This window comes from Pituophis catenifer, unplaced genomic scaffold (genome assembly GCF_029215685.1).
Source record: "Pituophis catenifer annectens isolate HBS135680 unplaced genomic scaffold, rPitCat1.0.hap2 SCAF_1, whole genome shotgun sequence".
Taxonomy (NCBI): Eukaryota; Metazoa; Chordata; class Lepidosauria; order Squamata; family Colubridae; genus Pituophis; species Pituophis catenifer.
This window is the reverse complement of record NW_027256881.1, coordinates 172,748,107-172,771,268: the sequence shown is the minus strand read 5'-3', so window position 1 is coordinate 172,771,268 and position 23,162 is coordinate 172,748,107. Positions and strand designations below refer to the sequence as shown.

General features: G+C 41.8%; 1 protein-coding gene across 6 annotated transcripts in view; it reads left to right on the top strand.

Moving 5' to 3' along the window:
• SPAG16 (sperm associated antigen 16) overlaps positions 1–23,162 on the top strand; it is a 581,714-nt gene that overhangs the window by 345,766 nt on the left and 212,786 nt on the right. The window lies entirely within an intron of this gene.

The following is a 23,162-nucleotide window of genomic DNA, read 5'->3' as shown; positions in this document are numbered from 1 at the left end:
TGACATTATTGGTCATGATGTAATATTACTGCAGCAGTTTGATGATTTAGGTGGGTTTTGGTTGTTCCATTACTACCTGTAGGATCACCATCAGAGAGTGATTTTGAGAGCTTTCTGTTTAATCGCATGGCACAGTCTAAAAGGGCTCAGTTCTTTCTCCCTTATTGTTCAATATCTGTATTAAGCTCTTGGGGCAGTTGTCAAGAAATTTGGAATCGAATGAGAGTATTTCCTTTTTTCCACCTTCATCAAGAGGGGCTGTGCACATAGTTGGCAGTTCTTTGAAGGAAATTATGAAGAGCAATAAAGTTGAATAAAATGATGATTTCATGCACAGCTGGTTAGCTGGAGTCTCCCTTTGATTTCAGTCTATTACTAAAAGAACAGTTTGGAAGGAACATCTGTGGTCAGTTTCAGCTGGTGCACCAGCTATTATTCTACTGGAACTGGAATAACCAAACCTAAGTGAATCCTAATAACTCTCATGCCTGGATGATTGTCATATTGTCAACCAAATAGAGGAAAGTCTTGAAGGAAAGGAGAAGAGTTACTAGCAAGCAATAGTCAATTAAAGGGACTTGAGTCCAATCCAGGAACTTGGTTTGAGTAAATGTCTCATAGAAGTTTCTCCCTAGTTCACATAAAGGTAAAATGAGAGAGGGGGAAGCATATTCAAACTTGCAAAATTTTGTTAGTATAACCATGACAAAAAAAAAGCAATCCTGACCTTGATTTCTTAATCTAATCTACCTTATTGGGCTGACATATTGGGTTACTACAGTACATTCTTTGTGGATTATACTTGAAGATAATGTGGAAATTGCAACATCCAGGCCCTAATTATTAAGTGGTCATAAGGTCATGGCCTTTGTTATCCAGGAGCTACCTGGTCCTATCTACAGTAGTAGTATTAGTCTATAAAGTTAAATTTCTAAACAATTTAGGAACTAATTGCTTAAAATATTGCCTAATACGCCTTCCACCTAGCAAGCTGAATGCAGTTGAGAGCACCTATTCACAGTCCTACTGGTTAGTAGGATGTCTAAAAGTAAAGCCTTATCAGAGGCCCAATTTTGGAACTCTTGTTTAAGGGAAGTATGGTTGTTCCCTGTGTGGCTTTCTTGAAGTGAAGTTATGTATGATTGCCAGGCATTGGTAGGATAACAATTCTTCCAAATCCAAAATATCAAGAATTCCTCTTGCCAAACTGTGTTGTATAATTGGATGATTTTCTTCAAAGAAAGCTATAGACAATATATATCCTGATTTTAGCATATAATTTAACAAAGTATCACCTAACTTTCTGGTTAGCAAGTGACTTGACAGTCACATTCAAAGAAAGTTCATTATTTCTAAAATGTCTGAAAAAGATGACGCAGTAAACTTCCTGCAGCCAAGACCTGCTCTATATCATTCTATAGTTATGCACACAATACTGTATTTTTATGCATATAATACTGTATTTAAATTACAAGAAAAGTTATATGTCTATGGAGATTCTCAGTCATCCAGGTCATAGTTGTCCCAAAGGTGTCCCAAAAGTTTTATTTAAAACTTTTTAAATAAAGAAAAAATAAATTATCTCATTTTCTAGATTGTTCCTGCTCTTAAGTTCTCCATCACATTGCATGGTATGCCGCATTAATAGTTCCTCACTTTTGAGAACATAAGCATAGAAGGTAATGTATTTAGTACAGAACAGTTTTAAAGAAAAGAGGGAAGGAGCACTCTATTTGGCCAAAGCTGTTAAAATAGAAACCTATTTGCAGCCTTTATATTAATCATGGATTTATGATCTCTGGTATACTGCCCTTATCTTACCATTTATTCAGACTTCCAGCTGGGGCTGTCTACAGAAACCCCTGAGGCTATTCGAATTGTGCAGAAATATTCTTCCTAATTGAAAAGGGAATTTGTAATCAATTTTCTCCATACTAGGCAAAATGCTTTTTCCTGTCCATATTTACTCTTTAGTTTTCTTCTGCACAAAGTCTTTGGAAGCACCAGATGATAATAGGGTTTATAAACCAATCTTTCTGTTGTTGTTAGAGCTGGGAACTGAATGTCAATGATAGCCCAAAAAAGACTTTGTGGAAGATGAGAGCCTTTACTTAAAAACTAGGAGAAAAAAAATCAAGATGGTTTTTTTTCAAAGTGCATTGATGTTTCAGTGCTGTTGGACTTTCAGTCAGAGGACTCTTTCAAGGCTTCCAAGTTATAATTGAGTTAAGGTGACCAGACGTCCCGCTTTTGGCGGGACAGTCCCGCTTTTGAGCAATTTGTCCCGCGTCCCGCGGCGTTTCAAAAAAGTCCCGATTTTTCTTGAGCCCCAGCTGATGGCTAGAAGAAAAAAAAACTGTTTAAACTCTTGCCCGGGGCTTCAAAGGGCCGCCCTACAGGCAATCAGTGTAAAGCAGTTTTTTTTTCCCCTAGCTAAGCTTCAGAAACAAAACCGAAACCAGGGTCTTTGGTGCAGCGTGACAAAATGAGGCAGAGAGAGATTTATTTTTATTTTTATTTTTCCTCCCCAAAAAAGGTAGGTGAAAAACTGCAAACAATGGGAAATTTAGGAGGAGAGTTCAAGATTTTAAAACACAAAGGAAAAAAAGCTGTATTTAACTAGGGAATTGTAATAATTGAGATACTATTAATTGTATATTGTGTTGAAAGCAGAAATGGTTAAGTTGTGGTTCGGAGGAATATATGGGAGAAATTATTTGGTTTATTATTATTGGTAAATATAATTAATTGATTTGTAAGAAATTGGATTGCATGGAAATAATTGGAATATTCATGTTCATATTGATTAATATACAAAAAAGATAGTTTTATAACTAATTGATTTATATTAAAATGTTGAATTTGTATTAAACAACTGTATTACATAATTACATAATTAAACAATGTGAGGATGGATATAAAAATAGATGACAATGGGAAGGGGTATAATATAGAATAGAAGGGAAAAATTGAATTTGATTAAGATTAGAGATGAGGATGAAGGGTAATATTGGTTTTTTTAAAAAATAGATGAGGAATAAATATGGCAAAAAGGAAATATAGAAATTGTAAATTTAATTGAAATGACTAAACGCTGTTTAAATTTGTGAACCAGCCAAATATTCTGTTCAAAGAAAATACATTGTATGTTTGTATGTGTGTTTCTAATTATTGCTATTTATTCATATTTGTTCTCTTTTATTCTTTAAAGTTTAACAATTCATTCTTTATCTTAATATCTTTATATTTGCTTGGGGTTGGCTTTCTTCCCTTTCATCTTTTTTATTGTACAGCAATCTTTCTCCTCAAACCTACCACCTCTCTCTTTTCTTTCCTTCTTACTTTCTCTTCCCCCACCCTCTTTTTCTCCTCCCTACTTCCTCTTTCTTTCTCCTTCTCCTCCTCTCTTCCTCCCTCTCTTACCCTCACTCCTACTCTAATTTCCATTCCTTCATCCCTCTCTATTGCTGTAATCCTTTAATGCATATGGACTACTCAGAGGGCTGAAAAAGTTATTTTTGACTGGTCCTCACACTTTTGACCAGTCCTCGAACTTATGATTGTCCTCACATTTTACATTTTTGCCCTATCTTGTCATCATGGTGAAGAGAAGCAGTTGTGAAATGAGTGACATGGTTGTTAAGAATGCTGCATGGGCATAAATGTGAGGATGGTCATAAGTGTGAGGACCAGTCAAAAGTGCGAGGACCTGTCAGAAATGACTTTTTTCAGCTCTCTGGTTAGTCCTTTTGTGCATATGGACTACTCAGAGGGCTGAAAAAGTTATTTTTGACTGGTCCTCACACTTTTGACCAGTCCTCGAACTTACGACTGTCCTCACATTTTACATTTTTGCCCTATCTTGTCACCATGTTGAAGAGAAGCAGTTGTGAAATGAGTGACATGGTTGTTAAGAATGCTGCACGGTCATAAATGTGAGGATGGTCATAAGTGTGAGGACCAGTCAAAAGTGTGAGGACCTGTCAGAAATGACTTTTCAGCCCTCTGAGTAGTCCCTATACACATAGCCATGGCCACCCGGTCACATGACCAGGTAGCCACGCCCACCCAGTCACATGGCCTCCAAGCCACGCCCACACAATAAGCCACGCCCACAATGGTGTCCTTCTTACCAATGTTAAAATCTGTTCACCTTACCCTATAGACATAGCCATGGCCACCCGGTCACATGACCAGCTAGCCACGCCCACCCAGTCACATGACCAGCTAGCCACGCCCACAAAATAAGCCACGCCCACAATGTCCCTCTTTACCAATGTTAAAATCTGGTCACCTTAAATTGAGTTCTGTGCAGAAAGTTGGTCAATCAGGAAAGTAAGATCAATGTGACATGTTATAAAAACAAATTAATTGGAAACTATAATACTGCATATACAACAGTTTCCTTCTCACGTATAAGTGTGACATAAGACATTATGTCTGCATAAGACATGGATGCATAAGACATTTTCAGAACAAATTTTAAGTTAGTGTGAAACTGTACCAAAAGAAATACACAACAACTAGGAGAAGAGTATTATTGTAAGGTTATGTTTGCACAATACATTTAACCAGGATGTGGGGCTGGTGTCCTGTACACATTTCCAAAACCAATCTAATAGATTCCAACCAAAGAAACCCAGAGAAAGTTAACTAATTCAATCAGTCATTCAGATTCCTTGTGTCATGCAAATTACATACCTATCTACCAAAATTAATTAATGTGTCATGCAAGTTAATTACCTAAATATACCTAACCATAGAAGACAGACTAGGAATGTAAATTAAAATAAATAAGAAATGGTAAGAGAACAGCTGTCCACTCTAGATGAGTTCAAATCACCAGGACCTGACAGATTACATCTCAGAGTTCTGAAGGAGCTGGCAGACGTGATTTTGGAACCATTGAACCATTATCTTTCATAGATCCTGGACTACTGGAGAACTACCAGAGGACTGGAAAAGATCTGATTTTCAAAAAGAAAAAAAAACAGATTCAGGAAACTACACACCAATCAGTCTGACATCAATAACTGGGAAGATCCTGGAAAAGATAATCAAGTAACAGAGCTGCAAACACCTACATGATTTTGTCAAAAACAGTTCATACCAAACAAGTCTTATTTCATTCTTTGACAAAGTGACTAAATCAGTGGACTAGAGAAATGCAGTGGACATAATATACTTGGATTTCAGTAAAGCATCTGACAAACTAGACCACAACCTACTTCTTGGGAAGCTAAAAAAAGTGGGATAGACAGCATCATCACCAGATGGATTTGTAACTACTGTATTTTTCAGAGTATAAGACACACTCCCCCCCCCCCCAAAGAGGCTGAAAATTTGGGTGCGTCTTATACTCCGAATGTAGCTTTTTTGAAGCTTTTTTCAGCCCTAATGAGGTGCTAGTGAGTGAAGCAATCTTCCGTGCTTTGCCTGCTTTTCTCATTGCTGCTCCCTCTGACACTCAGCTGTGCTTTAGAAGCTTTTTTTCAGTCCTAACGAGGCACTAGCGAATGAAGTGATCTTTCGTGCTTTGCCTGCTTTTCTCATTGCTGCTCCCTCTCCTTTTTTTCCAGAGTGCTGCTCCCACTGTCCATGGCCGGGGATCTTCACTTCAGATGTTGACAGTAACTGAGTGAGAGCTGTTAAACTCTCCCTGTTAGGACACGCCTCCAGTCCCATGATCCTCCAGTCTATCACTCAGTTACTGACAAGAACTGAAGTGAATTTCAGAGCTGTGCTGTTTTAGTCTTTAATCTTTCAGTTTTAGCTAATCTCCCTGATTACACCTTTTTGTTTAGGCTTTTATTTCTTTATTTTTGATTATTCCTTCCTTCGTGCCTTCTGTGAGCTCTCTTCTGGCTGCGGTTGCGTGTGGTGAGTCTGTCTCGGGCCGCCCACGCCTGGAGAGTTGCAGCCGCCGGATTCCGACTCTTCGGGGCGGATCCGGCAAGCTACTGTTGGCCGCTAGCGAGGGGATGAGCGTGCAGGCTTGTCGCTCTCCCCGCTGACCTCAGGACATCGGCGGCGGCTTCGGGGCAGCGTCACGCTGACAGTGCGCTCCCCGTTCTTCTGGCGACGGCGTGAGTCAAGGCTTCGGCGCGCAGGCTTGCCACCATTTTCGAATCGCCGCTTTCCTTTGCATCCGGGGGAGCGTCATCCTAGAGGTGCGCCCTCCGTTCGACTGCACTTCCACCGGACAGGTCAGCAACGTTCCGGTGGGAATTTGAGAAGTAAGCAGGTTGCCTCGCTTGGGTCTGAGGGCGGCAGCGGGTGCCATTTTGAGAGACCTTGGAGCGCCCCCATTTTCCCCTGAGCCTTGAGCCCGCCATTCTGTTGCAGCTTAAGGGGCGGAGTTTGGCCCTTTGGAAGCATTTGTACTTTGCAGCAGGCAGTTTATACCTTGGGCATTTGAAATACTTCTACATCTCAATCTAGGCCCGAAGAGCTCTCAGCCTCTTAGTACTGGACTTCCTCATTCCTTCTGTATATAGTTACACTTTTTTTTTAAAAAAAAAAGAAAGAAAAGAAAAGAAAAGAAAAGAAAAGAAAAGAAAAGGAATTAATATTGTTACTTGCATGCTAATTTCATCGTTTAACATATCATTACTTACTGAAAAATAACAAAAAAATAATAATAAAATAAAATAAAATAATAAAATAAAATAAAATAAAATAAAATAATAAAATAATAAAGTAAAATAATAAAATAAAATAATAAAATAATAAAATAAAATAAAATAAAATAAAATAAAATAAAATAAAATAAAATAAAATAAAATAAAATAAAATAAAAAGAAGTTAGTTGGCATCTGTGGACCACGTCTGGGTCCCAAGACTCTTATACTTACCTGCCAGTACCATGCCTCCTTGGTCGGTCTGCGCAACTTGTCAACATGGCTGACCATGCACTCTCTTCTGACTTCGAGCCAGACCATAGCCCGCCGCACAGTCCAGCCAAACGGGCCAAAAAGGCTTCCAAGAAACGCTCTATGCCTTCCAGCCACACTTCTCGGAAGTCAAAAGCTTCCAAGGGCCTGGACAGGGAAGCTCAACGCCACCACAATGCGCTTGAGAAGCAGTGGGACAAAGCGAGGTTGGCGGCTGTGGCAGAAGTGGGTCTGGGCACCAGCGCAATTCAACACGACTCGGTTGCCAGGGACTATTCGTCTTCGGGTTCTCCAGCCTCATCTCCAGAGAGGAATGCCACCTCGGCTACACAACAAGCCCAACAGTTACACCTTGCCAAGGGTGTCTCTCAGTCACTGCCGGATGTTTCTAGGGCGGGGCTCACCCCCCCCCAGAGACTTGCCTATCGCCCACCTGAGGCCACGTTTACCCCTACAGTGGCTGGACTTCGGGGCCCCGATGGGGCGCTCCCTCAAGCACCTATTGACATGCAAGCATTTTTCGCATCAGCATTTTCTTCATTCTTGGCTGCCGGAATGCAACAAGCGTCTCAGACTCCACCAATCTCTTCTTCGGCTCAGCCCATTTAACTGGGTCATCAGGTCACCTTGACCCGAGCTGATAGGAAACAGTCTGCCTCCTCCTCCCGGGCTGACTCTGACCAAGGTGAAGAATGCCCAGAGGATATCGAATTTTCGGACGATGAGGACTTACCACCGGATTCCCCGGCTTTCACAGGGTTGTTCCGTCCGTCAATGTTTAAATCGCTGCTGCACAAAGCTCGCCTTACCACCAATCTGAACACCCCTGGAGGGGACCAGTCTGGTGCTACTACGTCCACGGGACCCCACGATGCTTTGTTTATGTCCGCTAAGCCGGACAAGGAGGTGATTCCGTGTCCCCGCCTGTTCCTGGACGTTCTTCAGTCGCCTTGGGGGCAACCCGAATCTCTGACATCACCCAGCACCCTTGACAGGAAGTTGTACTGTGCTGCACCGGAATTAGAGGATCTCTTGGCCCTTCCTGCTGTGGATCCTCCTGTGGCGTCTTTGGCCTCCAACTCCTTAGTATCTACTGACTCTCTAGATGGTCTTAAGTCAGAGGACCGTAGAGCAGAGCTAGCCTTCCGGAGGTCTCATCAAGCGGTCGCCTAGGCGATCAGGACAGCGACCGCTACTTCCTTCTTCAATAGGGCCTCGCTGATTTGGTTGAAACAGCTCCAACAGAGGCTGCCTCCGGAAGAGACTAGATTACACCAGGACATAAATAAGATTGTGGCTGCCACCGAGTATTCGGCGGATGCCTCGCTTAACTCGGTGAAATTTGCATCCCGGGCTTTGGCATCCTCTGTCTCTTCCAGACGTTTATTTTGGCTTCGACATTGGAAGGCGGACCTCAAGGCCAAATGGAGGCTGGCGTCTGCTCCATTCAAGGTGCCGAATCTGTTTGGCCCCGCCTTGGCCCCGCTCCTGGTAGAGGATCGTGACAAGCGTAAGATCCTCCCGACGGCATACCGACGCACGGAGAGGAGGTACACTCCCTACAGCCAGCGCCAGTCCTTTCGTCCCTTTCAAGGTTTGGGCGGTTCCTTCTCCCGCAGACCCTCTTTCACTGGCCCTGACCGGGCACAAGGAAGGGACTCCTTTCGTGACCGGAGCAAGTTCCAACCGCAATCTAAACATCCCTTCCGTGGCTCCAATTTCAGGCAGTCTCGTAGAGGCAAATGACTCGCCTCTCACAGGGCCCATAGGCGGGAGACTTCAATTGTTCCATCACCAGTGGGCCCTTTCCACCAAGGACTCTTGGGTGCTACGCACCATTTCTTCTGGTCTCCCTATCGACTTTATCGGAACTCCGCCGAGTCGCTTCGTCTCCTGCCCGGTTCCAGCGTCTGTGGAGCGACACCAACTGATGCTGCAGGAGATTGCCCATCTGTTGAGCATCGAAGCGATAGAACTGGTCCCCCCTTCGGAACGGGGATCGGGTTTCTATTCAACCTTCTTTCTTGTCCCCAAAAACTCGGGGGGCTGGCGCGGTATCCTGAACTTAAAGCTCTTGAACCTGTCGGTGGAGTATCGCAGGTTCAAAATGCATTCGCTTCGGTCGATACTAGCGGGGGTGCGGTCTGGAGACTTGCTTCAATCAGTGGACCTGAAAGAAGCCTACCTGCATGTTCCAGTTCGTCCTCTCCACAGATGCTTCCTGAGGTTCGAGTACGACGGGAGGCACTTCCAGTACCGGGCGATGCCGTTCGGCCTCTCCTCCGCCCCTCGCACATTCACCAAACTCGTGGCAGTGGTGGCTGCCTCTCTCCGAATTCAGTCGGTGTGAGTGATGTGCTATCTCGACGATGTCTTGATACTATCTTCCTCTCCAGACCAAGCATCGTACGACTGGACCCTAGTCCTGGACACATTCCAACGCCACGGGTTCTCGATAAATCTGGAGAAGAGCCACCTTGTTCCGGCTACAAGACTGCTCCACCTCGGAGCCCTGATCGATTTGGTCAAAGGACAGGTTTATCTTTCACCAGACAGGGCTCAAAGCATCACCGACCTGATTCGGCAAATTCTACCACTGGAGAAGGTACCGCTCTCGCTCCTATCACAACTGCTGGGGAAAATGGTGTCCTGCTACAACATCGTTCCGTGGGTACGCAGACACTCCCGAGCATTACAGTGGTTCCTTCTCCCCTTCCAACAGTTGGGCTGTGCCAGTTCGAGTCGCCTGGTATTCTTGCCCCCTCAGACCCACCTGTCGATGTCTTGGTGGCTCTCGCCGGCAATTCTACAGGGCTGCGACTTCACAGAGCTGGACAGGCTGACCTTAACGTCGGACGCCAGTCTACGAGGTTGGGGAGCACATCTGGGCAGCCTTGTGACTCAAGGTCAGTGGTCCACAACGGAGAGCCGCTGCAGCATAAACCTGCTCGAGCTGAGGGCGGTGAGGTTGGCCCTTTGTCACTTCAAGAAGTCAGTGGAGGGGCAACACATATTGATCCTTACCGACAACACGGCGACAAAGGCGCACATAAACAAGGAAGGTGGCACAAGATCAAAGTCGCTAATGTTCGAGGCGGAACATCTGTTCAACTGGGCAGAGCGTCATCTACGGTCGATAAAGGCGGACCACATCTCGGGTGTGGACAATGTCCGAGCCGACTGGCTCAGCAGGGAACAGATAGACCCAGCAGAGTGGCAACTCCACCCTCGCTTGTTTCACGAGATCTGCCAGAGGTTCGGTACAAGATGATCGACTTGTTTGCTTCTCGAAAGAACGCCCAACTGCCTCGCTTCATATCCCGCTATCCAGACCCATCGGCGGAAGGTCGCGACGCCCTGAGGTGTCGGTGGCCGGAAGGCCTCCTATATGCATTTCCCCCATTCCTCTGCTGTCACGAGTCGTGAGGAAATTGCTGAGGGAACAGGCAGACCTGATTCTGGTCGCTCCCAATTGGCCACGCAGGGCCTGGTATGCAGACCTTCTCAATCTCTCCGTGTCTCTGCCCTGGGTGTTTCCGCCCACTCAAGTAGTTCTGCTCCAAGGGGCCATTTGTCATCCTGAGCCCCAATGGCTCCACTTGGCCGTTTGGCGTTTGAGCGCGTCCTCCTAAAAAAGTCACATCTGTCAGACGGCGTTGTCAAGATTATACAGGCAGCTAGACGCCCGTCCACTTGCCGTATTTACGAGGCTTCCTGGAGAGCCTTCTGCGCTTGGGGGGCTTCGAGGCATGTGGATCCCACCTCAGCGATGGTGGAGGAGGTCTTAGAATTCCTGCATTCAGGTCTTCAGAAAGGCCTGGCCCCGGCGACTCTGAGGCGACAAACTGCGGCCTTATCCACAGTTTTGAAGTGTCCTCCCTACGACTCTCTTTCACGACACCCGCTCATCAGAGGCTTTCTTCACGGCGCGACCAATCTCTGTCCACCTCAGGTCCACAGATACCCTACCTGGGACCTTCCTCTGGTGCTTTGGGCTCTGACAGTTCCCCCATTTGAGCCTATTAGGACGGCTATGCTGAAACATCTGTCCTTTAAGATAACGTTCCTGTTGGCTATCACTTCCTCACGCAGGGTGTTGGAACTCTCGGCGCTCTCTATTCGGGAGGACCTTTGCCTTTTCCGGGACAGTGTGGTGGTTCTCAGACTTGACCCTACGTTCCTTCCGAAAGTAAATACTCCCTTTCACCGGGCGCAGGAGCTATCCTTGCCAGACTTCTGCCCATCTCTGCGGAACTCTACGGAACGACGCTGGCATAAGCTAGATGTTAAGCGGGCTCTGCGCATATATATCCGACGGACCTCTACCTTTCGTAGGACGGAAGCCTTGCTGGTCTCCTTTCACCCAGCCTCGATGGGACAGAAGATATCCGCAGCCACAGTGGGCAGGTGGCTCAAGGCGTGTATCTCCTTGGCATATGAGTTATCGGGAAAGCCTGTGCCGGGAAGAATCCTACCACACTCCACTCGCAGCATGGCTACCTCCGCTGCGTGGGCGACACAAGCCTCGGTGGAAGATATTTGCCGGGCTGCTACGTGGTCCTCGGTGTCGCAGTTTATTCGTCACTATCGGATTGACTCATACGCTTCTTCGGATGCTGCCTTTGGGCGACGAGTCCTTCAAAGAGTTGCCTTGGACACGGGTTCAGGGCATCCAGTCTCCCACCCTAGTACTTGAGCTTGGGTATGTCCCAGCCATGGATAGTGGGAGCAGCACTCTGGAAAACAGACGTTGCCTTACCTGAACGTCCCTTTTAGGAGTGCTGCGACCACTGTCCATTCCCTCCCTTGTTTGTTGTGTTATTCTGCTGTTGCAGTTTTCTTTCAGACTGTATGCCGTGTCTCCAGTTTCCCGTGTTTGGATTAGCTGTTGGAATTTTTCTTCTGGAGTCTTGCTGTGTCTTCGTGATAGACTGGAGGATCATGGGACTGGAGGCATGTCCTAACAGGGAGAGTTTAACAGCTCTCACTCAGTTACTGTCAACATCTGAAGTGAAGATCCCCGGCCATGGACAGTGGTCACAGCACTCCTAAAAGGGACGTTCAGGTAAGGCAACGTCCGTTTTCAGTCCTAACGAGGCACTAGCGAATGAAGTGATCTTTCGTGCTTTGCCTGCTTTTCTCATTGCTGCTCCCTCTCAGCTGTGCTTTAGAAACTGTTTTTTATTCCCAAGTAGAGGATAAAAAGCACGCGTGCACACTCAAAACCAGCGAACTAATGGGCTGAAGCTGACCAGACTAAGGACGCTAGCCAGATGAATACCTGGTAGGCAGATTTCCCCCCCCCCCCATTTTCCTCCCCCAAAATTAAACTGCATCTTATACTCCGAAAAATAGGGTAGCTGACAAACCACACTCAATGTGTAGTCTTAATGGAACTACATCTACATGGAGAGGAGTAAGTAGTGGGGTACCCCAATGTTCTGTTTTAGGCCTAGTATTCTTCAACATCTTCATAAATGATTCAGATGAGGGAACAGAAAGAGAACTCATCAAATTTGCAGATATACACTAAACTGGCAGGAATAGCCAACATTCTAGGAGATAGGCTCAAGATCCCAAAGGATCTTGACAAACTTGGGCTCTATCTAACAAAATGAAATTAAATGTAGAGAAAAGTAAGGTTTTACACTTAGGCAAGAAAAATAAAATGTACAGGTAAAGATTAGGTAAAACCTGGCTCAAAAGCAGTAACTGTGAAAAGGATCTTGGAGTTCTAGTAGATAATCATTTAAATATGAGCCAGCAGTATGAGGCAGCAGCCAAAACAGTCAACACAATACTAGAATCAAGATCATGTGAAGTATTAGTACCGCTTTATAAAGCCTTAATAAGACCACACTTGAATACTGCATCCAGTTTTGGTCACCATGTTATAAAAAAAAAGATGCAGAGACTCTGGAAAGTGCAGAAAAGAGCAATCAAAGATTAGTAGAGGGTTGGAGGCTAAAACATATGAAGAATGGTTGCAGGAATTGATGAAAAGAAGGATGAGGGTGACCCATTAGCAGTGTTCCAATATTTGAGGGCCTGCCATAAAGAAGAAGGGGGTCATCCTATTTTCCAAAGCACCAAAAGGTCAGACAAAAAGAAGGGATAAAAAAATCAAGGAGAGAAGCAACCTAGAACTAAGGAGAAATTTCCTAACAGTGAGAACAATTAACCAGTGGAATGGCTTGCCTTCAGAAGTTGTAGGTGCTCTATTACTGAAGGCTTTTAAGAAGAGTCTGGACAGCCTTTTGTCTCAAATGGTATACAGTTTCCTGCTTGAGCAGGGGGCTGGACTAGAAGACCTTCAAGGTCCCTTCTAACTCTTGTATTCTGTTACTTACTGATAATTAATTGAACATTTTGATGTCCATTTCTGAGATAATCCCAGGGACATGTGACATGTCACAAGTCACATGTCCATCCTTCCAATCCAGTGAAAATGTGAAAGAATATCTGAAGTAAATGATTGCCTATTCAATGATATTTGTAGTAAAGCTTTTTTCAAATTATGACCTGAATTATTTATAGTGCTGGCCCAAGATAAGCGACACCACAAAGAAACAGATGAACGGTTGCAGGAACTGGGCATGGCTAGTCTAGTGAAGAGAAGGATCAGAGGAGACATGATAGTAGTGTTCCAATATTTGAAGGGCTACCACAAAGAGGAAGAGAATCATGCTATTTTCCAAAGCACCTGAAGGCCAGAAAAGGAATAATGGATGGAAACTGAACAAGGAGAGATTCAACCTAGAAATAAGGAAAAATTTTCTGACAGTGAGAACAATCAACCAATGGAACAGATTGCCTTCAGAAATTGTGGGAGCTTCATCACTGGAAGCTTTCAAGAAGAGATTGGATTGCTATCTGTCAAAAATGGTGTAGGGTTTGTTTGAGCAGGGGGTTGGAGTAGATGACCTACAAGTTCCCTTCCAACTAAGTAAATCTGTTAGTGCAGGCCATTTGCTGTTAATCTGTTAAACATATAGAAATGGATTTGCTAAAGCACCATAAGTGTCAGATCCAGCAGCTTTGGCTTGGCACCTTGCCAGCATTCTGCTATCAATCGGAGAAGGCAGTTGGGAACAAATGGGCAATAAAGCTGTATACTTTTATTATAGGAAAATGGGGTGGGGGGATTGACAGCTGAGGAAGACCAGAGTGTTTTGGAATCTGGTTTGTGTTGGTGCGCTGGCATCTTCAAGGCCATTTGCCCTGAGAGTGAAATTTCACCAACCCAAAAACCTCAGTGTTTCCCAAAACATCTTGGCCCTGCTGGATTGGCTCCACAAGGATGGACCATTGGGAGAGGGCTAAGGGAAACCAGGGCTTTAATTCTGTATTGGAGTGCAGGAATTTTAGATACCTCTTGACTGTACTGCAATCAGCATGTTTTAGTAAAAGTACTATCAGGCCTGGAAGCCATCTTTTGCCTTGGGCCTTCAGGCCTGCCACATTTAGTGCTGTGGGAGGGGGGATTGTATGGAGCAGGGGTGATATATAGTCATAATAACATTCCTTTCTCAGAGAGTCAAGGACATCTTGCCCTGTACTTGGAGGGGCGTGACTGGGAGGCATCTCCAGTTGGGATGGTGCTTTGATTGGACCAAGTAATGGACATGTGAGTGCTGGGCAGGGACTTGGACTTTCCTTTGGGTGGGGAAAACCTGGAAGCTTTCAGATTCGGGTTTTTCCAGATGTGCCAATATGACATCTCCAATAAAATGGAACTTTGAGGAAACTCAAGCCTTGGAGGTTTATTTTGTTGGGGGTGTTACTTGGAACCCTGACATGTGTTTTGGTAAATGGAAATATCTTTTCTGTTTCTCATCCAACTTCAAAAAATAATTTAAAATACAAATTGCAGGTTCTAGGATGAAATAAAAAACCAATTTCCTTTTTCTATTTATTATATTACAGTTCCTGATATTTCTGCTTGAAAAGGGAGGTTATTTCTATATTACTGATGTCAATATATCAGCTGGGTAATGGAAACATTCTGGAGAAAGATTTATTCCAACCAAAATGATTTGCATTTTATTTGTCATCTGTAATAAATACAGTATATCCTTTCCTTCTTTTGATACATTAAACAAGACATCAACAACACGAGTTCTTCAGAGTTCCTATTTTATTTCATTTAGTAATCATAATCTGTGCTAGAAACAAAGCTAAATATGGTTTTTGAGGTGTAAGGTGGTAAAATGATTTTCATTTTTATAATGTTAACAATATTGGGTTACTACTTGGAAAAAACAGATTATTTGAAGTACGCTGACAAGTGCCTTTTCACTTCAACAAGGAGTTGAGAGTTTTACTTCCCTAAGGAATCAGACCTGGGGCAGATCTGACAGTAAGCTTGCTCTAGGATGCATTAAATTAAATTCTTGTAGAGATAAAAAGCAAAAATTCTAAATGAAGGACCTCAGATAAAGAGGTAAGCACTGCAGAAAGCAAGCTTTAATGGGAGGTATTAAACCGCTCACTGAAAAAGAATCAAACTAATAAATGTAATGGCCTTTCTGCTCTGTACACTAATACTCAGATCATGGAAAATAAACAATTAGGAAATACTATTTAATGTGAATGATAAAGATTGTGATATGGCAGGTTGAGTTCTGTGAATGGAATATAGCAGTATTTGTTTGTTTGTTTTTAGTTTACTTTATTGTCATTGCACCTCGTACAACAAAATTAAATGCCATCTTCAGTGTACATTATAACTATATTAAAAAACACAAACATACATCCTTCACATTCTATACAATTGAACTGTAAACCCCTGATACTGCATTAATATTGCACTATACAGTAGAATTCAATATAGTTACTGCTCTAGGATAGAAGCTGTTTTTCAACCTATTTGTCCTTGTTTTTATTATCCTGTACCATCTGCCAGATGGTAATAGTTCAAAGAAAAGGATGCCCAGGATGATATGGATCTTTAAGAATCTTTTGAACTTTCTTAAGACAGCGGGAGCTATAAAGCTCTTCCAAAGAGGGGAGAGGGCAACCAATGATCCTCTGGACAATGATGTTAACCCTCTGGAACACTGTCCTTTCTGCCACTTTGCAATTGGCAAACCATACACAGGTGCAGTAAGTTAAAATACTCTCTATGGTGCACTGGTAGAAGGTCACCAGCAGTTTTTCATTCAGTGATCATTCCTGATCAGTTTTAGGTAGTGTAATCTCTGCCGGAGCCTTTTGACCAGTGCTGCAATGTGAGCGCCCCAGGTCAGGTCCTCTTTTTCCACCTTTATCATGATTATAAATAACTCAAAGCAGTGAACACACCTTTCTCCTCCTGTTTTTCCCATAACAACAATGCTGTGAGGTGGGTTGAGTCGAGAGAAAGTGACTGGCTCAAGGTCACTCCGCTGGCTTTCATGAGTAAGGCAGGACTTGAATTCACAGTCTCCTGCTTGAAGGATACAATTCAGTGGTGGGATACATTTTTTTTTTTTACTATCAGTTCTGTGGGCGTGTCTTGGTGGGCGTGGCAGAGGAAGGATACTGTAAAATCCCCATTTCCTCCCAATCAGCTGGGACTCGGAAAGCAGAGAATTTATGGGGGCGGGGCCAGTCAGAGGTGGTATTTACCAGTTCTCCGAACTACTCAAAATTTCCGCTACTGGTTCTCTAGAACTAGTCAGAACCTGCTGAATACCACCTCTGATACAATTTGATTAGAAGGAATAGGACATAAGAGAACAAGGACAAGTTGCAGTCTATGTTAAAAATAACTAATCTTGCTTAGAAATCCAAATGAATAAATTTAGCAATGCTGAAGGGAACATCTGGGTTAATATAAGTGGAATCATACATAGCTGATGTCTGCTATTGTCTTCTCTGGCCTGGATAAGTTGTGGATGATGCCTTCCAAAAATAAATTGCAGATAACTTAATAAAGACATGAAGTAGAAGTGGTGGGAGGCTTTAATTACTTTGGAGACACAAACTGCCAAATTTCTTGTAGAAAAAGTCTGACTCTCTTTCATCTAAGGTGTAAACAAAATATGGATGGCCATCTGTTGGAATCTGTAGTTGTAGAGTCTTACAGTTGGACCAGATGAACTGCAAAGTCTCTTCCAAGCCTTATGTTCTATAATTCTATTCTAATTCTGTGAGTAGAAGCTTCTAAAAGAGAGGCAATTGGTTACTGTTAATGCAGCCCAAGATTGCACAGGCATTTGTGTATTTATGTGTTTGATTATTTTCCAGCCCAGATACAAGACCCCAATGAATAGTCAAATCCATCTGGATTTGACCCAATGTTCAAATATGTCAGGGTCATTTTAATTATTTTTTTGCCCTGTAAGGCACTAATCAATTTTCCTAGCTAGGTTAGGAAATTTGAGGCTAGAGGGCTAACTGATCATAAAAATTTTAATTTAGATTCCTAAGCTGAACAGGGGTTGACTCCATGGCTTTAACAGCTCCTTCCATCTCAATGGTTTTATGATCCTATATAATGTTGTAACAAAGAGGAAAAAAATAAGGTAGAAAAACAGTACTGGTGTTTCAATGGGATACAACCGTGATGGCGAACCTATGGCACACGTGCCACAGGTGGCATGCATAGCCATATCAGTGGCCACGCCAGCTCACCTCTGAGGTGTGGGGCCTGGGGGGGGGAAGGGCCCATTTTTCTTTCTTACCTGGCTCCAGATCCTCTCTATGCATCTGCGGAGAGCGAAAACAGCCTTTCCCAGTCCCTCGGAGGCCCTCCGGATAATGTGGATAAAAGAAAGGAATCATACAGAGTCAGATACATGAGCTCTAAAGGACCCTCTCTATTCACATTATTATAAGGGGAAGACATGCTTAGATACATGAGCTCTAAAGGACCCTCTCTATTCACATTATTATAAGAGAGAAAAGTGCTTGCTTGGAAAGTGCTTGCTTAAAAGCAGCTTGCTTAAAAGCAGCTAAACCCCATTAAGTGGTAATATATCTTCTGATGAGACCTAGATGTCACGGAAGGACAGCCATATGGAAAACATCTGAGTGACCTCACTGTGAATGACACAAGGACATATATGTTATAAAGAGTTACTTAATCCAATAAATTTACCTAAGGACAGCAGTAAATTTCCCATTAACAACCACAGCACTTAAGAAAGGTTGTCTAGCTAAAGATAATCTTATAAACTAAAAATAATGGTTTACTAATGGTTTAGTAATTAGATGAACATATTATCAAATGTATGTAACCATATAGGGAAAATCGGATATATGTAACCATATATGGAAAATGCATGATCTCACCGAATCCTTTGTCTTAGAAATGTATAAAAACCGTTGTATCAGAGTTCTTTCCTTGTTCAAAGCTTCAGGTACAAAACTGGCTCTGAACCTTGTGCAATAAAACTGTCTCTGGCTGACCCAGGAATGTTGTTTGGTCCCTTCATTCTACAACACGGAGGCCTGAAAGGGCCCATTTCCCAACTCCCGGTGGGACAAGAAGTTTTTGCTGTCCCCAGTCTCCAGAAACTCCTAAAGAGGCTTGTCACAATTACAAACTAGTAATTACACTGCTAGTTTCAAAGATATAAAGTACTAAATGCAATATATCCATGTACAGTTCATTTGGGTATTTGTCAAAGGGGACATGGGATATGAGGAGTTTTTGAAAGCAGGAAAAGATTAAAGTTTTCTTATCAGGATCCTTATGTAATTTATTCATTAGCACTATGGTATATGATTACTTAAATGGTAATATGGAGATTGTCCATATATTCTAAAGAAAGAACTTCAGATTGGGCCCTGACATTAAGTGTATATCCACTACTCCTAAAGCATTGAGGTTTAAGAATCTCAATTTTGAAAAACTCACCAAGATTGTAGCTTCTGAGGCTATTTGTTACCAAGCTAGCAGTTGGATTCCATTTTCTCTCTCTCTCTCATTTACTCTCTCTTTTTGAATTTATTATTAAGAAACCGATGGAAATATAGATAAAAAATAATCAAACTGAAAAATTAACTTATTAGGGAGACAAAAAATGTAGCAAACACCAACCTTCTGTTAGTAACATAGGTAACTGCCAAATCAGTCAAACTGCCTGATTCAAACTCAGCATTTTCTGATAACCAACTGAATAGAATTTTGCAACTTTCATTGAAATTCAGAAGAGTGATTTGCTAGTAGAAGGCACATGACCTTTACTTCAAGTCAACCTGTACATTTAATAATGAGAGGCAATATTTGTTACAATTAAAAATACCTAACCTGTTTTCTGTATATATGTACATTTGTATATGAGTTAAATACATGATGTCACTATGCTCCTTCCCATTGGTCCCTCCTTACCTTTTGCCTCGTCTCCTCTGTATATAAGTTGATGCTCCTGTCAGAGCAGTAGCAGTCCAAATGTAATTCTGTGGAAGATAAGAAACAAATAAATATCTTTGTAATAACGAAGCCTCAAGTCTGTTAATTGGGCCTAACCAGAATAAACAAATAAGTAACAAATTGGTAGCAAGAGGATGGATTAGTAGGCCCAACCAACCTAGAAATGCAAGAATCACAGAAAGAAAAAAGAAGACCTGTCACTAGATATCTAACGAAAAGAATGGCAGCCCAGCTGACTCCTGAAAACAATACACCAAAAGAAGAAATGGAGAAAAATATACAATTCCACGAAAAAGAATTCCTGACAAACTCCAAACAATCACCAGATGGAACAGAAGTAGCTCCCTCAGTCTCAAACAAGGAAGGTGACATAAAAAGAAAAATACTAGAATTAATAGAAATGGCTCCAGATGACTCAAATCTACTCACGAAACTCCGCAGCCTAGTAAACGATCACGGAGCAGCGGCAGATGACGTTACAAGAGGTACACATAAAAAAACAACAGAAAAAATTACTCGAAAATAAAAAATTAGGAGTAATGTACACATCCTTAGGCGACTGTAAAAAAAGGGGAGTGGTAATATATGTTAGAGACCATATAAGAACAAAGCCAGTATATGTGGACAAAGAGGGTCGAGATTTAATAATAGAAGTAAAACTGGAAACAAAAATAATACTGTTAGTAGCCATTTACGCTCCAAATGGAAACCAAATAGATTTCTATAGAAAATTACACGATAAATTAAAAGAGCTGGATTATGAAAATATCTGCATCGTCGGAGATTTTAATGCAATTGTTAACACACGAGAAGACTACTATAGTAACAGGAAGAATAAAATCAAAAGGAAGACACTGCCACAAACATTCAAGGATTTGGTACAAGAAATGAGTCTACATGACACTTGGCGAGAATTAAATACTAAAACCAAACAGTACACATACTTTTCAGGCCCACATCAATCGTGGTCAAGACTGGATATGGCTTGGATGACACCCCAACTAAGTAAAGAAACACACGATGTAGAAATTATGCCTAACATATGGGCCGACCACAACCCCATTAAAATAATTTGGAAAGGCTCCCAGAAACAAAAAAGATGGAAAATGGACACAAGTATTATAAAGGAAAAAGAGTATCTACAAATGATAGAAAAGGAGATCAAGATATTTTTCCAAATTAACACAAAGGACCAAACGTCGTTACAAAATTTATGGGACACGACGAAAGCATATATTAGGGGCTTAACCATTGCATACGTGGCAAAAAGGAAAAAAGAGAAACAAAAAATCAGGAATGACTTATTGGAAGAAATCAAGATAGAGGAAACTAAATTATAACAGAACCCTAATAACAAGATAGCACAGCAAAAACTTAATTTGGCTAAACACAAATTGAATTTGACTACAAAAGTTGATTTGGCACAAAAAATAAAAATGGCAAAACAGACCAACTTTGAACATGCAAACAAAACTGGACGCTGGTTAGCTCATAAATTAAAAAAACAAACAGACAAAAGAATTATACACCAACTCCAGGACGAATCAGGAACTTTACTCCACACACACCTAGATAAGAAAAACATAGTCAAAACATTCTTTCAAAACCTCTATCGACAGGAAGATGTCCCGGAAGACCAAATTCGAAAATACCTTAGTAAAGTAAATATTACACAATTCGAAGAAGAACATAGAGAGATCCTGAACTGCCCCATAACAATGATCGAACTGACCGAAGCTCACAAAAAACAAAAGAACAATAAAACTCCAGGACCAGATGGAATTCCTACTGAATTTTATAAACACTCCCAACAAGAAATAGATGAAATATTGCTACAAGTCTTCAACGCAGCATTATTGACAGCTGAAATTCCAAAATCATGGACAGAAACCATTATTACGTTAATACACAAAGAAGACTTAGATCCGACCCAAGTTAGGAATTACAGACCGATTTCATTACTCAATGTGGACTACAAACTATTTATGTCAGTATTAGCGCAGAGACTTAAAACAATAATTCATAAACACAGACCAAAACGGCTTTATACCCAGGAGGCAGATCAAAAATAATTTGAGAACGATTATAGATATCCTGGAATATTATGATAAGAAGATAGACAAGGAAATAGCTTTAATATCTCTCGACGCCCAGAAGGCCTTTGACAACTTAAATTGGTCCTTTCTTACAATACAACTGGAATCGATGAATTGCGGAGAGAAATTCCTTAAATTGATAAGAAAAATCTACTCCTGTCAAACAGCCAAAATTGCAATAAATGGTGACATGACACAAACTTTTGACATTCAGAAAGGAGTACGACAAGGTTGCCCCATGTCACCTCTATTATTTATAATCGCACTGGAAGTTTTATTAACGGAAATCAGGAAGGAGGAAGACATAGAAGGCCTTAAGATCCGGGGAGAGGAGTATAAACTACTTGCCTTTGCAGACGATGTGATTTTCATACTGGAAAACCCAATACGATCTGGAACCAGGTTGATGACAATGATAGAGGAATACGGGGAAGTTGCGGGCCTCAAAATAAATAAGCAGAAGACGAAAGTATTGACGAAAAATATGACCCAAACACAGAAGTTGAAATTAGAAGAAGAATTAGGACTTCAAATAGTAAAGAAAATAAAATACCTAGGTATTTGGTTGAAAGCAAAAGCAACTACAATTAAAGAAGATAATTATACCAAATTGTTAAAACAAATTAAAAAAGACTTGGAAATTTGGAGTAGATTACAACTCTCATTGATGGGCAGAATTGCTTCAATAAAAATGAACATATTACCCAGAGTATTATATTTATATCAAGTCATACCGATACACCCCGGAAGAGATTTCTTTAAGAATCTCAACAAAACAACAATGAATTACATATGGCAGGGAAAGAAGGCCAGAATTAAAATCAAAGCTCTACAGGATTCACGAGACAAAGGAGGCCTAGCAATACCGGATTGGGAACTCTACTACAAGGCATCAGGACTGACCTGGATTAAAGAATGGATGAAACTGGACAACAAAAGAACCCTATATTTAGAAGGCTTTGACTTAATAAGAGGATGGCACGCTTTCCTATGGGACGGATCGGACAAACGACACACGTACTTCCAACGTTATACAATTCGAGCTTCACTATTCGAGATCTGGCAGGATATTAAGAGAACTCACTATACTAGAATACCAAAATGGTGGTCCCCGATGGAAGCATTGATATACCCAAATACTCTCGAAATAGGAAAGATGATGCGGTACCAAGACTTATTGAATCATGAAGACGAACTCATCTCAAGACAGCAACTTCTAAACTCTGGCATAAATATTGATTGGTGGCCCTATACTCAAATACACTCAAGACACATAGCAGACAAAAAGCAATATGGAATTTCGAAAAATTTGAACGAATTGGACAAGATTTTACAAGGCCCAGAACAAAAGATGATAACCAAAATATATAACTATCTTCTTAGATATAAATTATTGGAAGAAACAGTAAAAGAAAATATGATAAGGTGGGCCAGAGACATAGGGCATAACATTCAACTGGCAAACTGGGAGAAATTGTGGAAACAGAACATCAAAATGACAAGAGCCATACCCTACAAAGAAAACCTCATAAAAATGTTTTACAGATGGCACTTAACACCAGCCAGATTAGCCAAAATATACCCGAACGCCTCCCCACACTGTTGGAAGTGTAAAACAAAAAAGGGGACATACTACCATGCCTGGTGGAAATGTATAAAGGCCCAACAATATTGGAAGGACATAAAGGAAACTATTGAAGAAATATTAAATCAACAAGTAGAAAACACTCCAGAATTCTTTTTATTTGGAATGATAACAACACAACACAACAAAGAGACAAAATACCTCATCATACACATTCTGACAGCAGC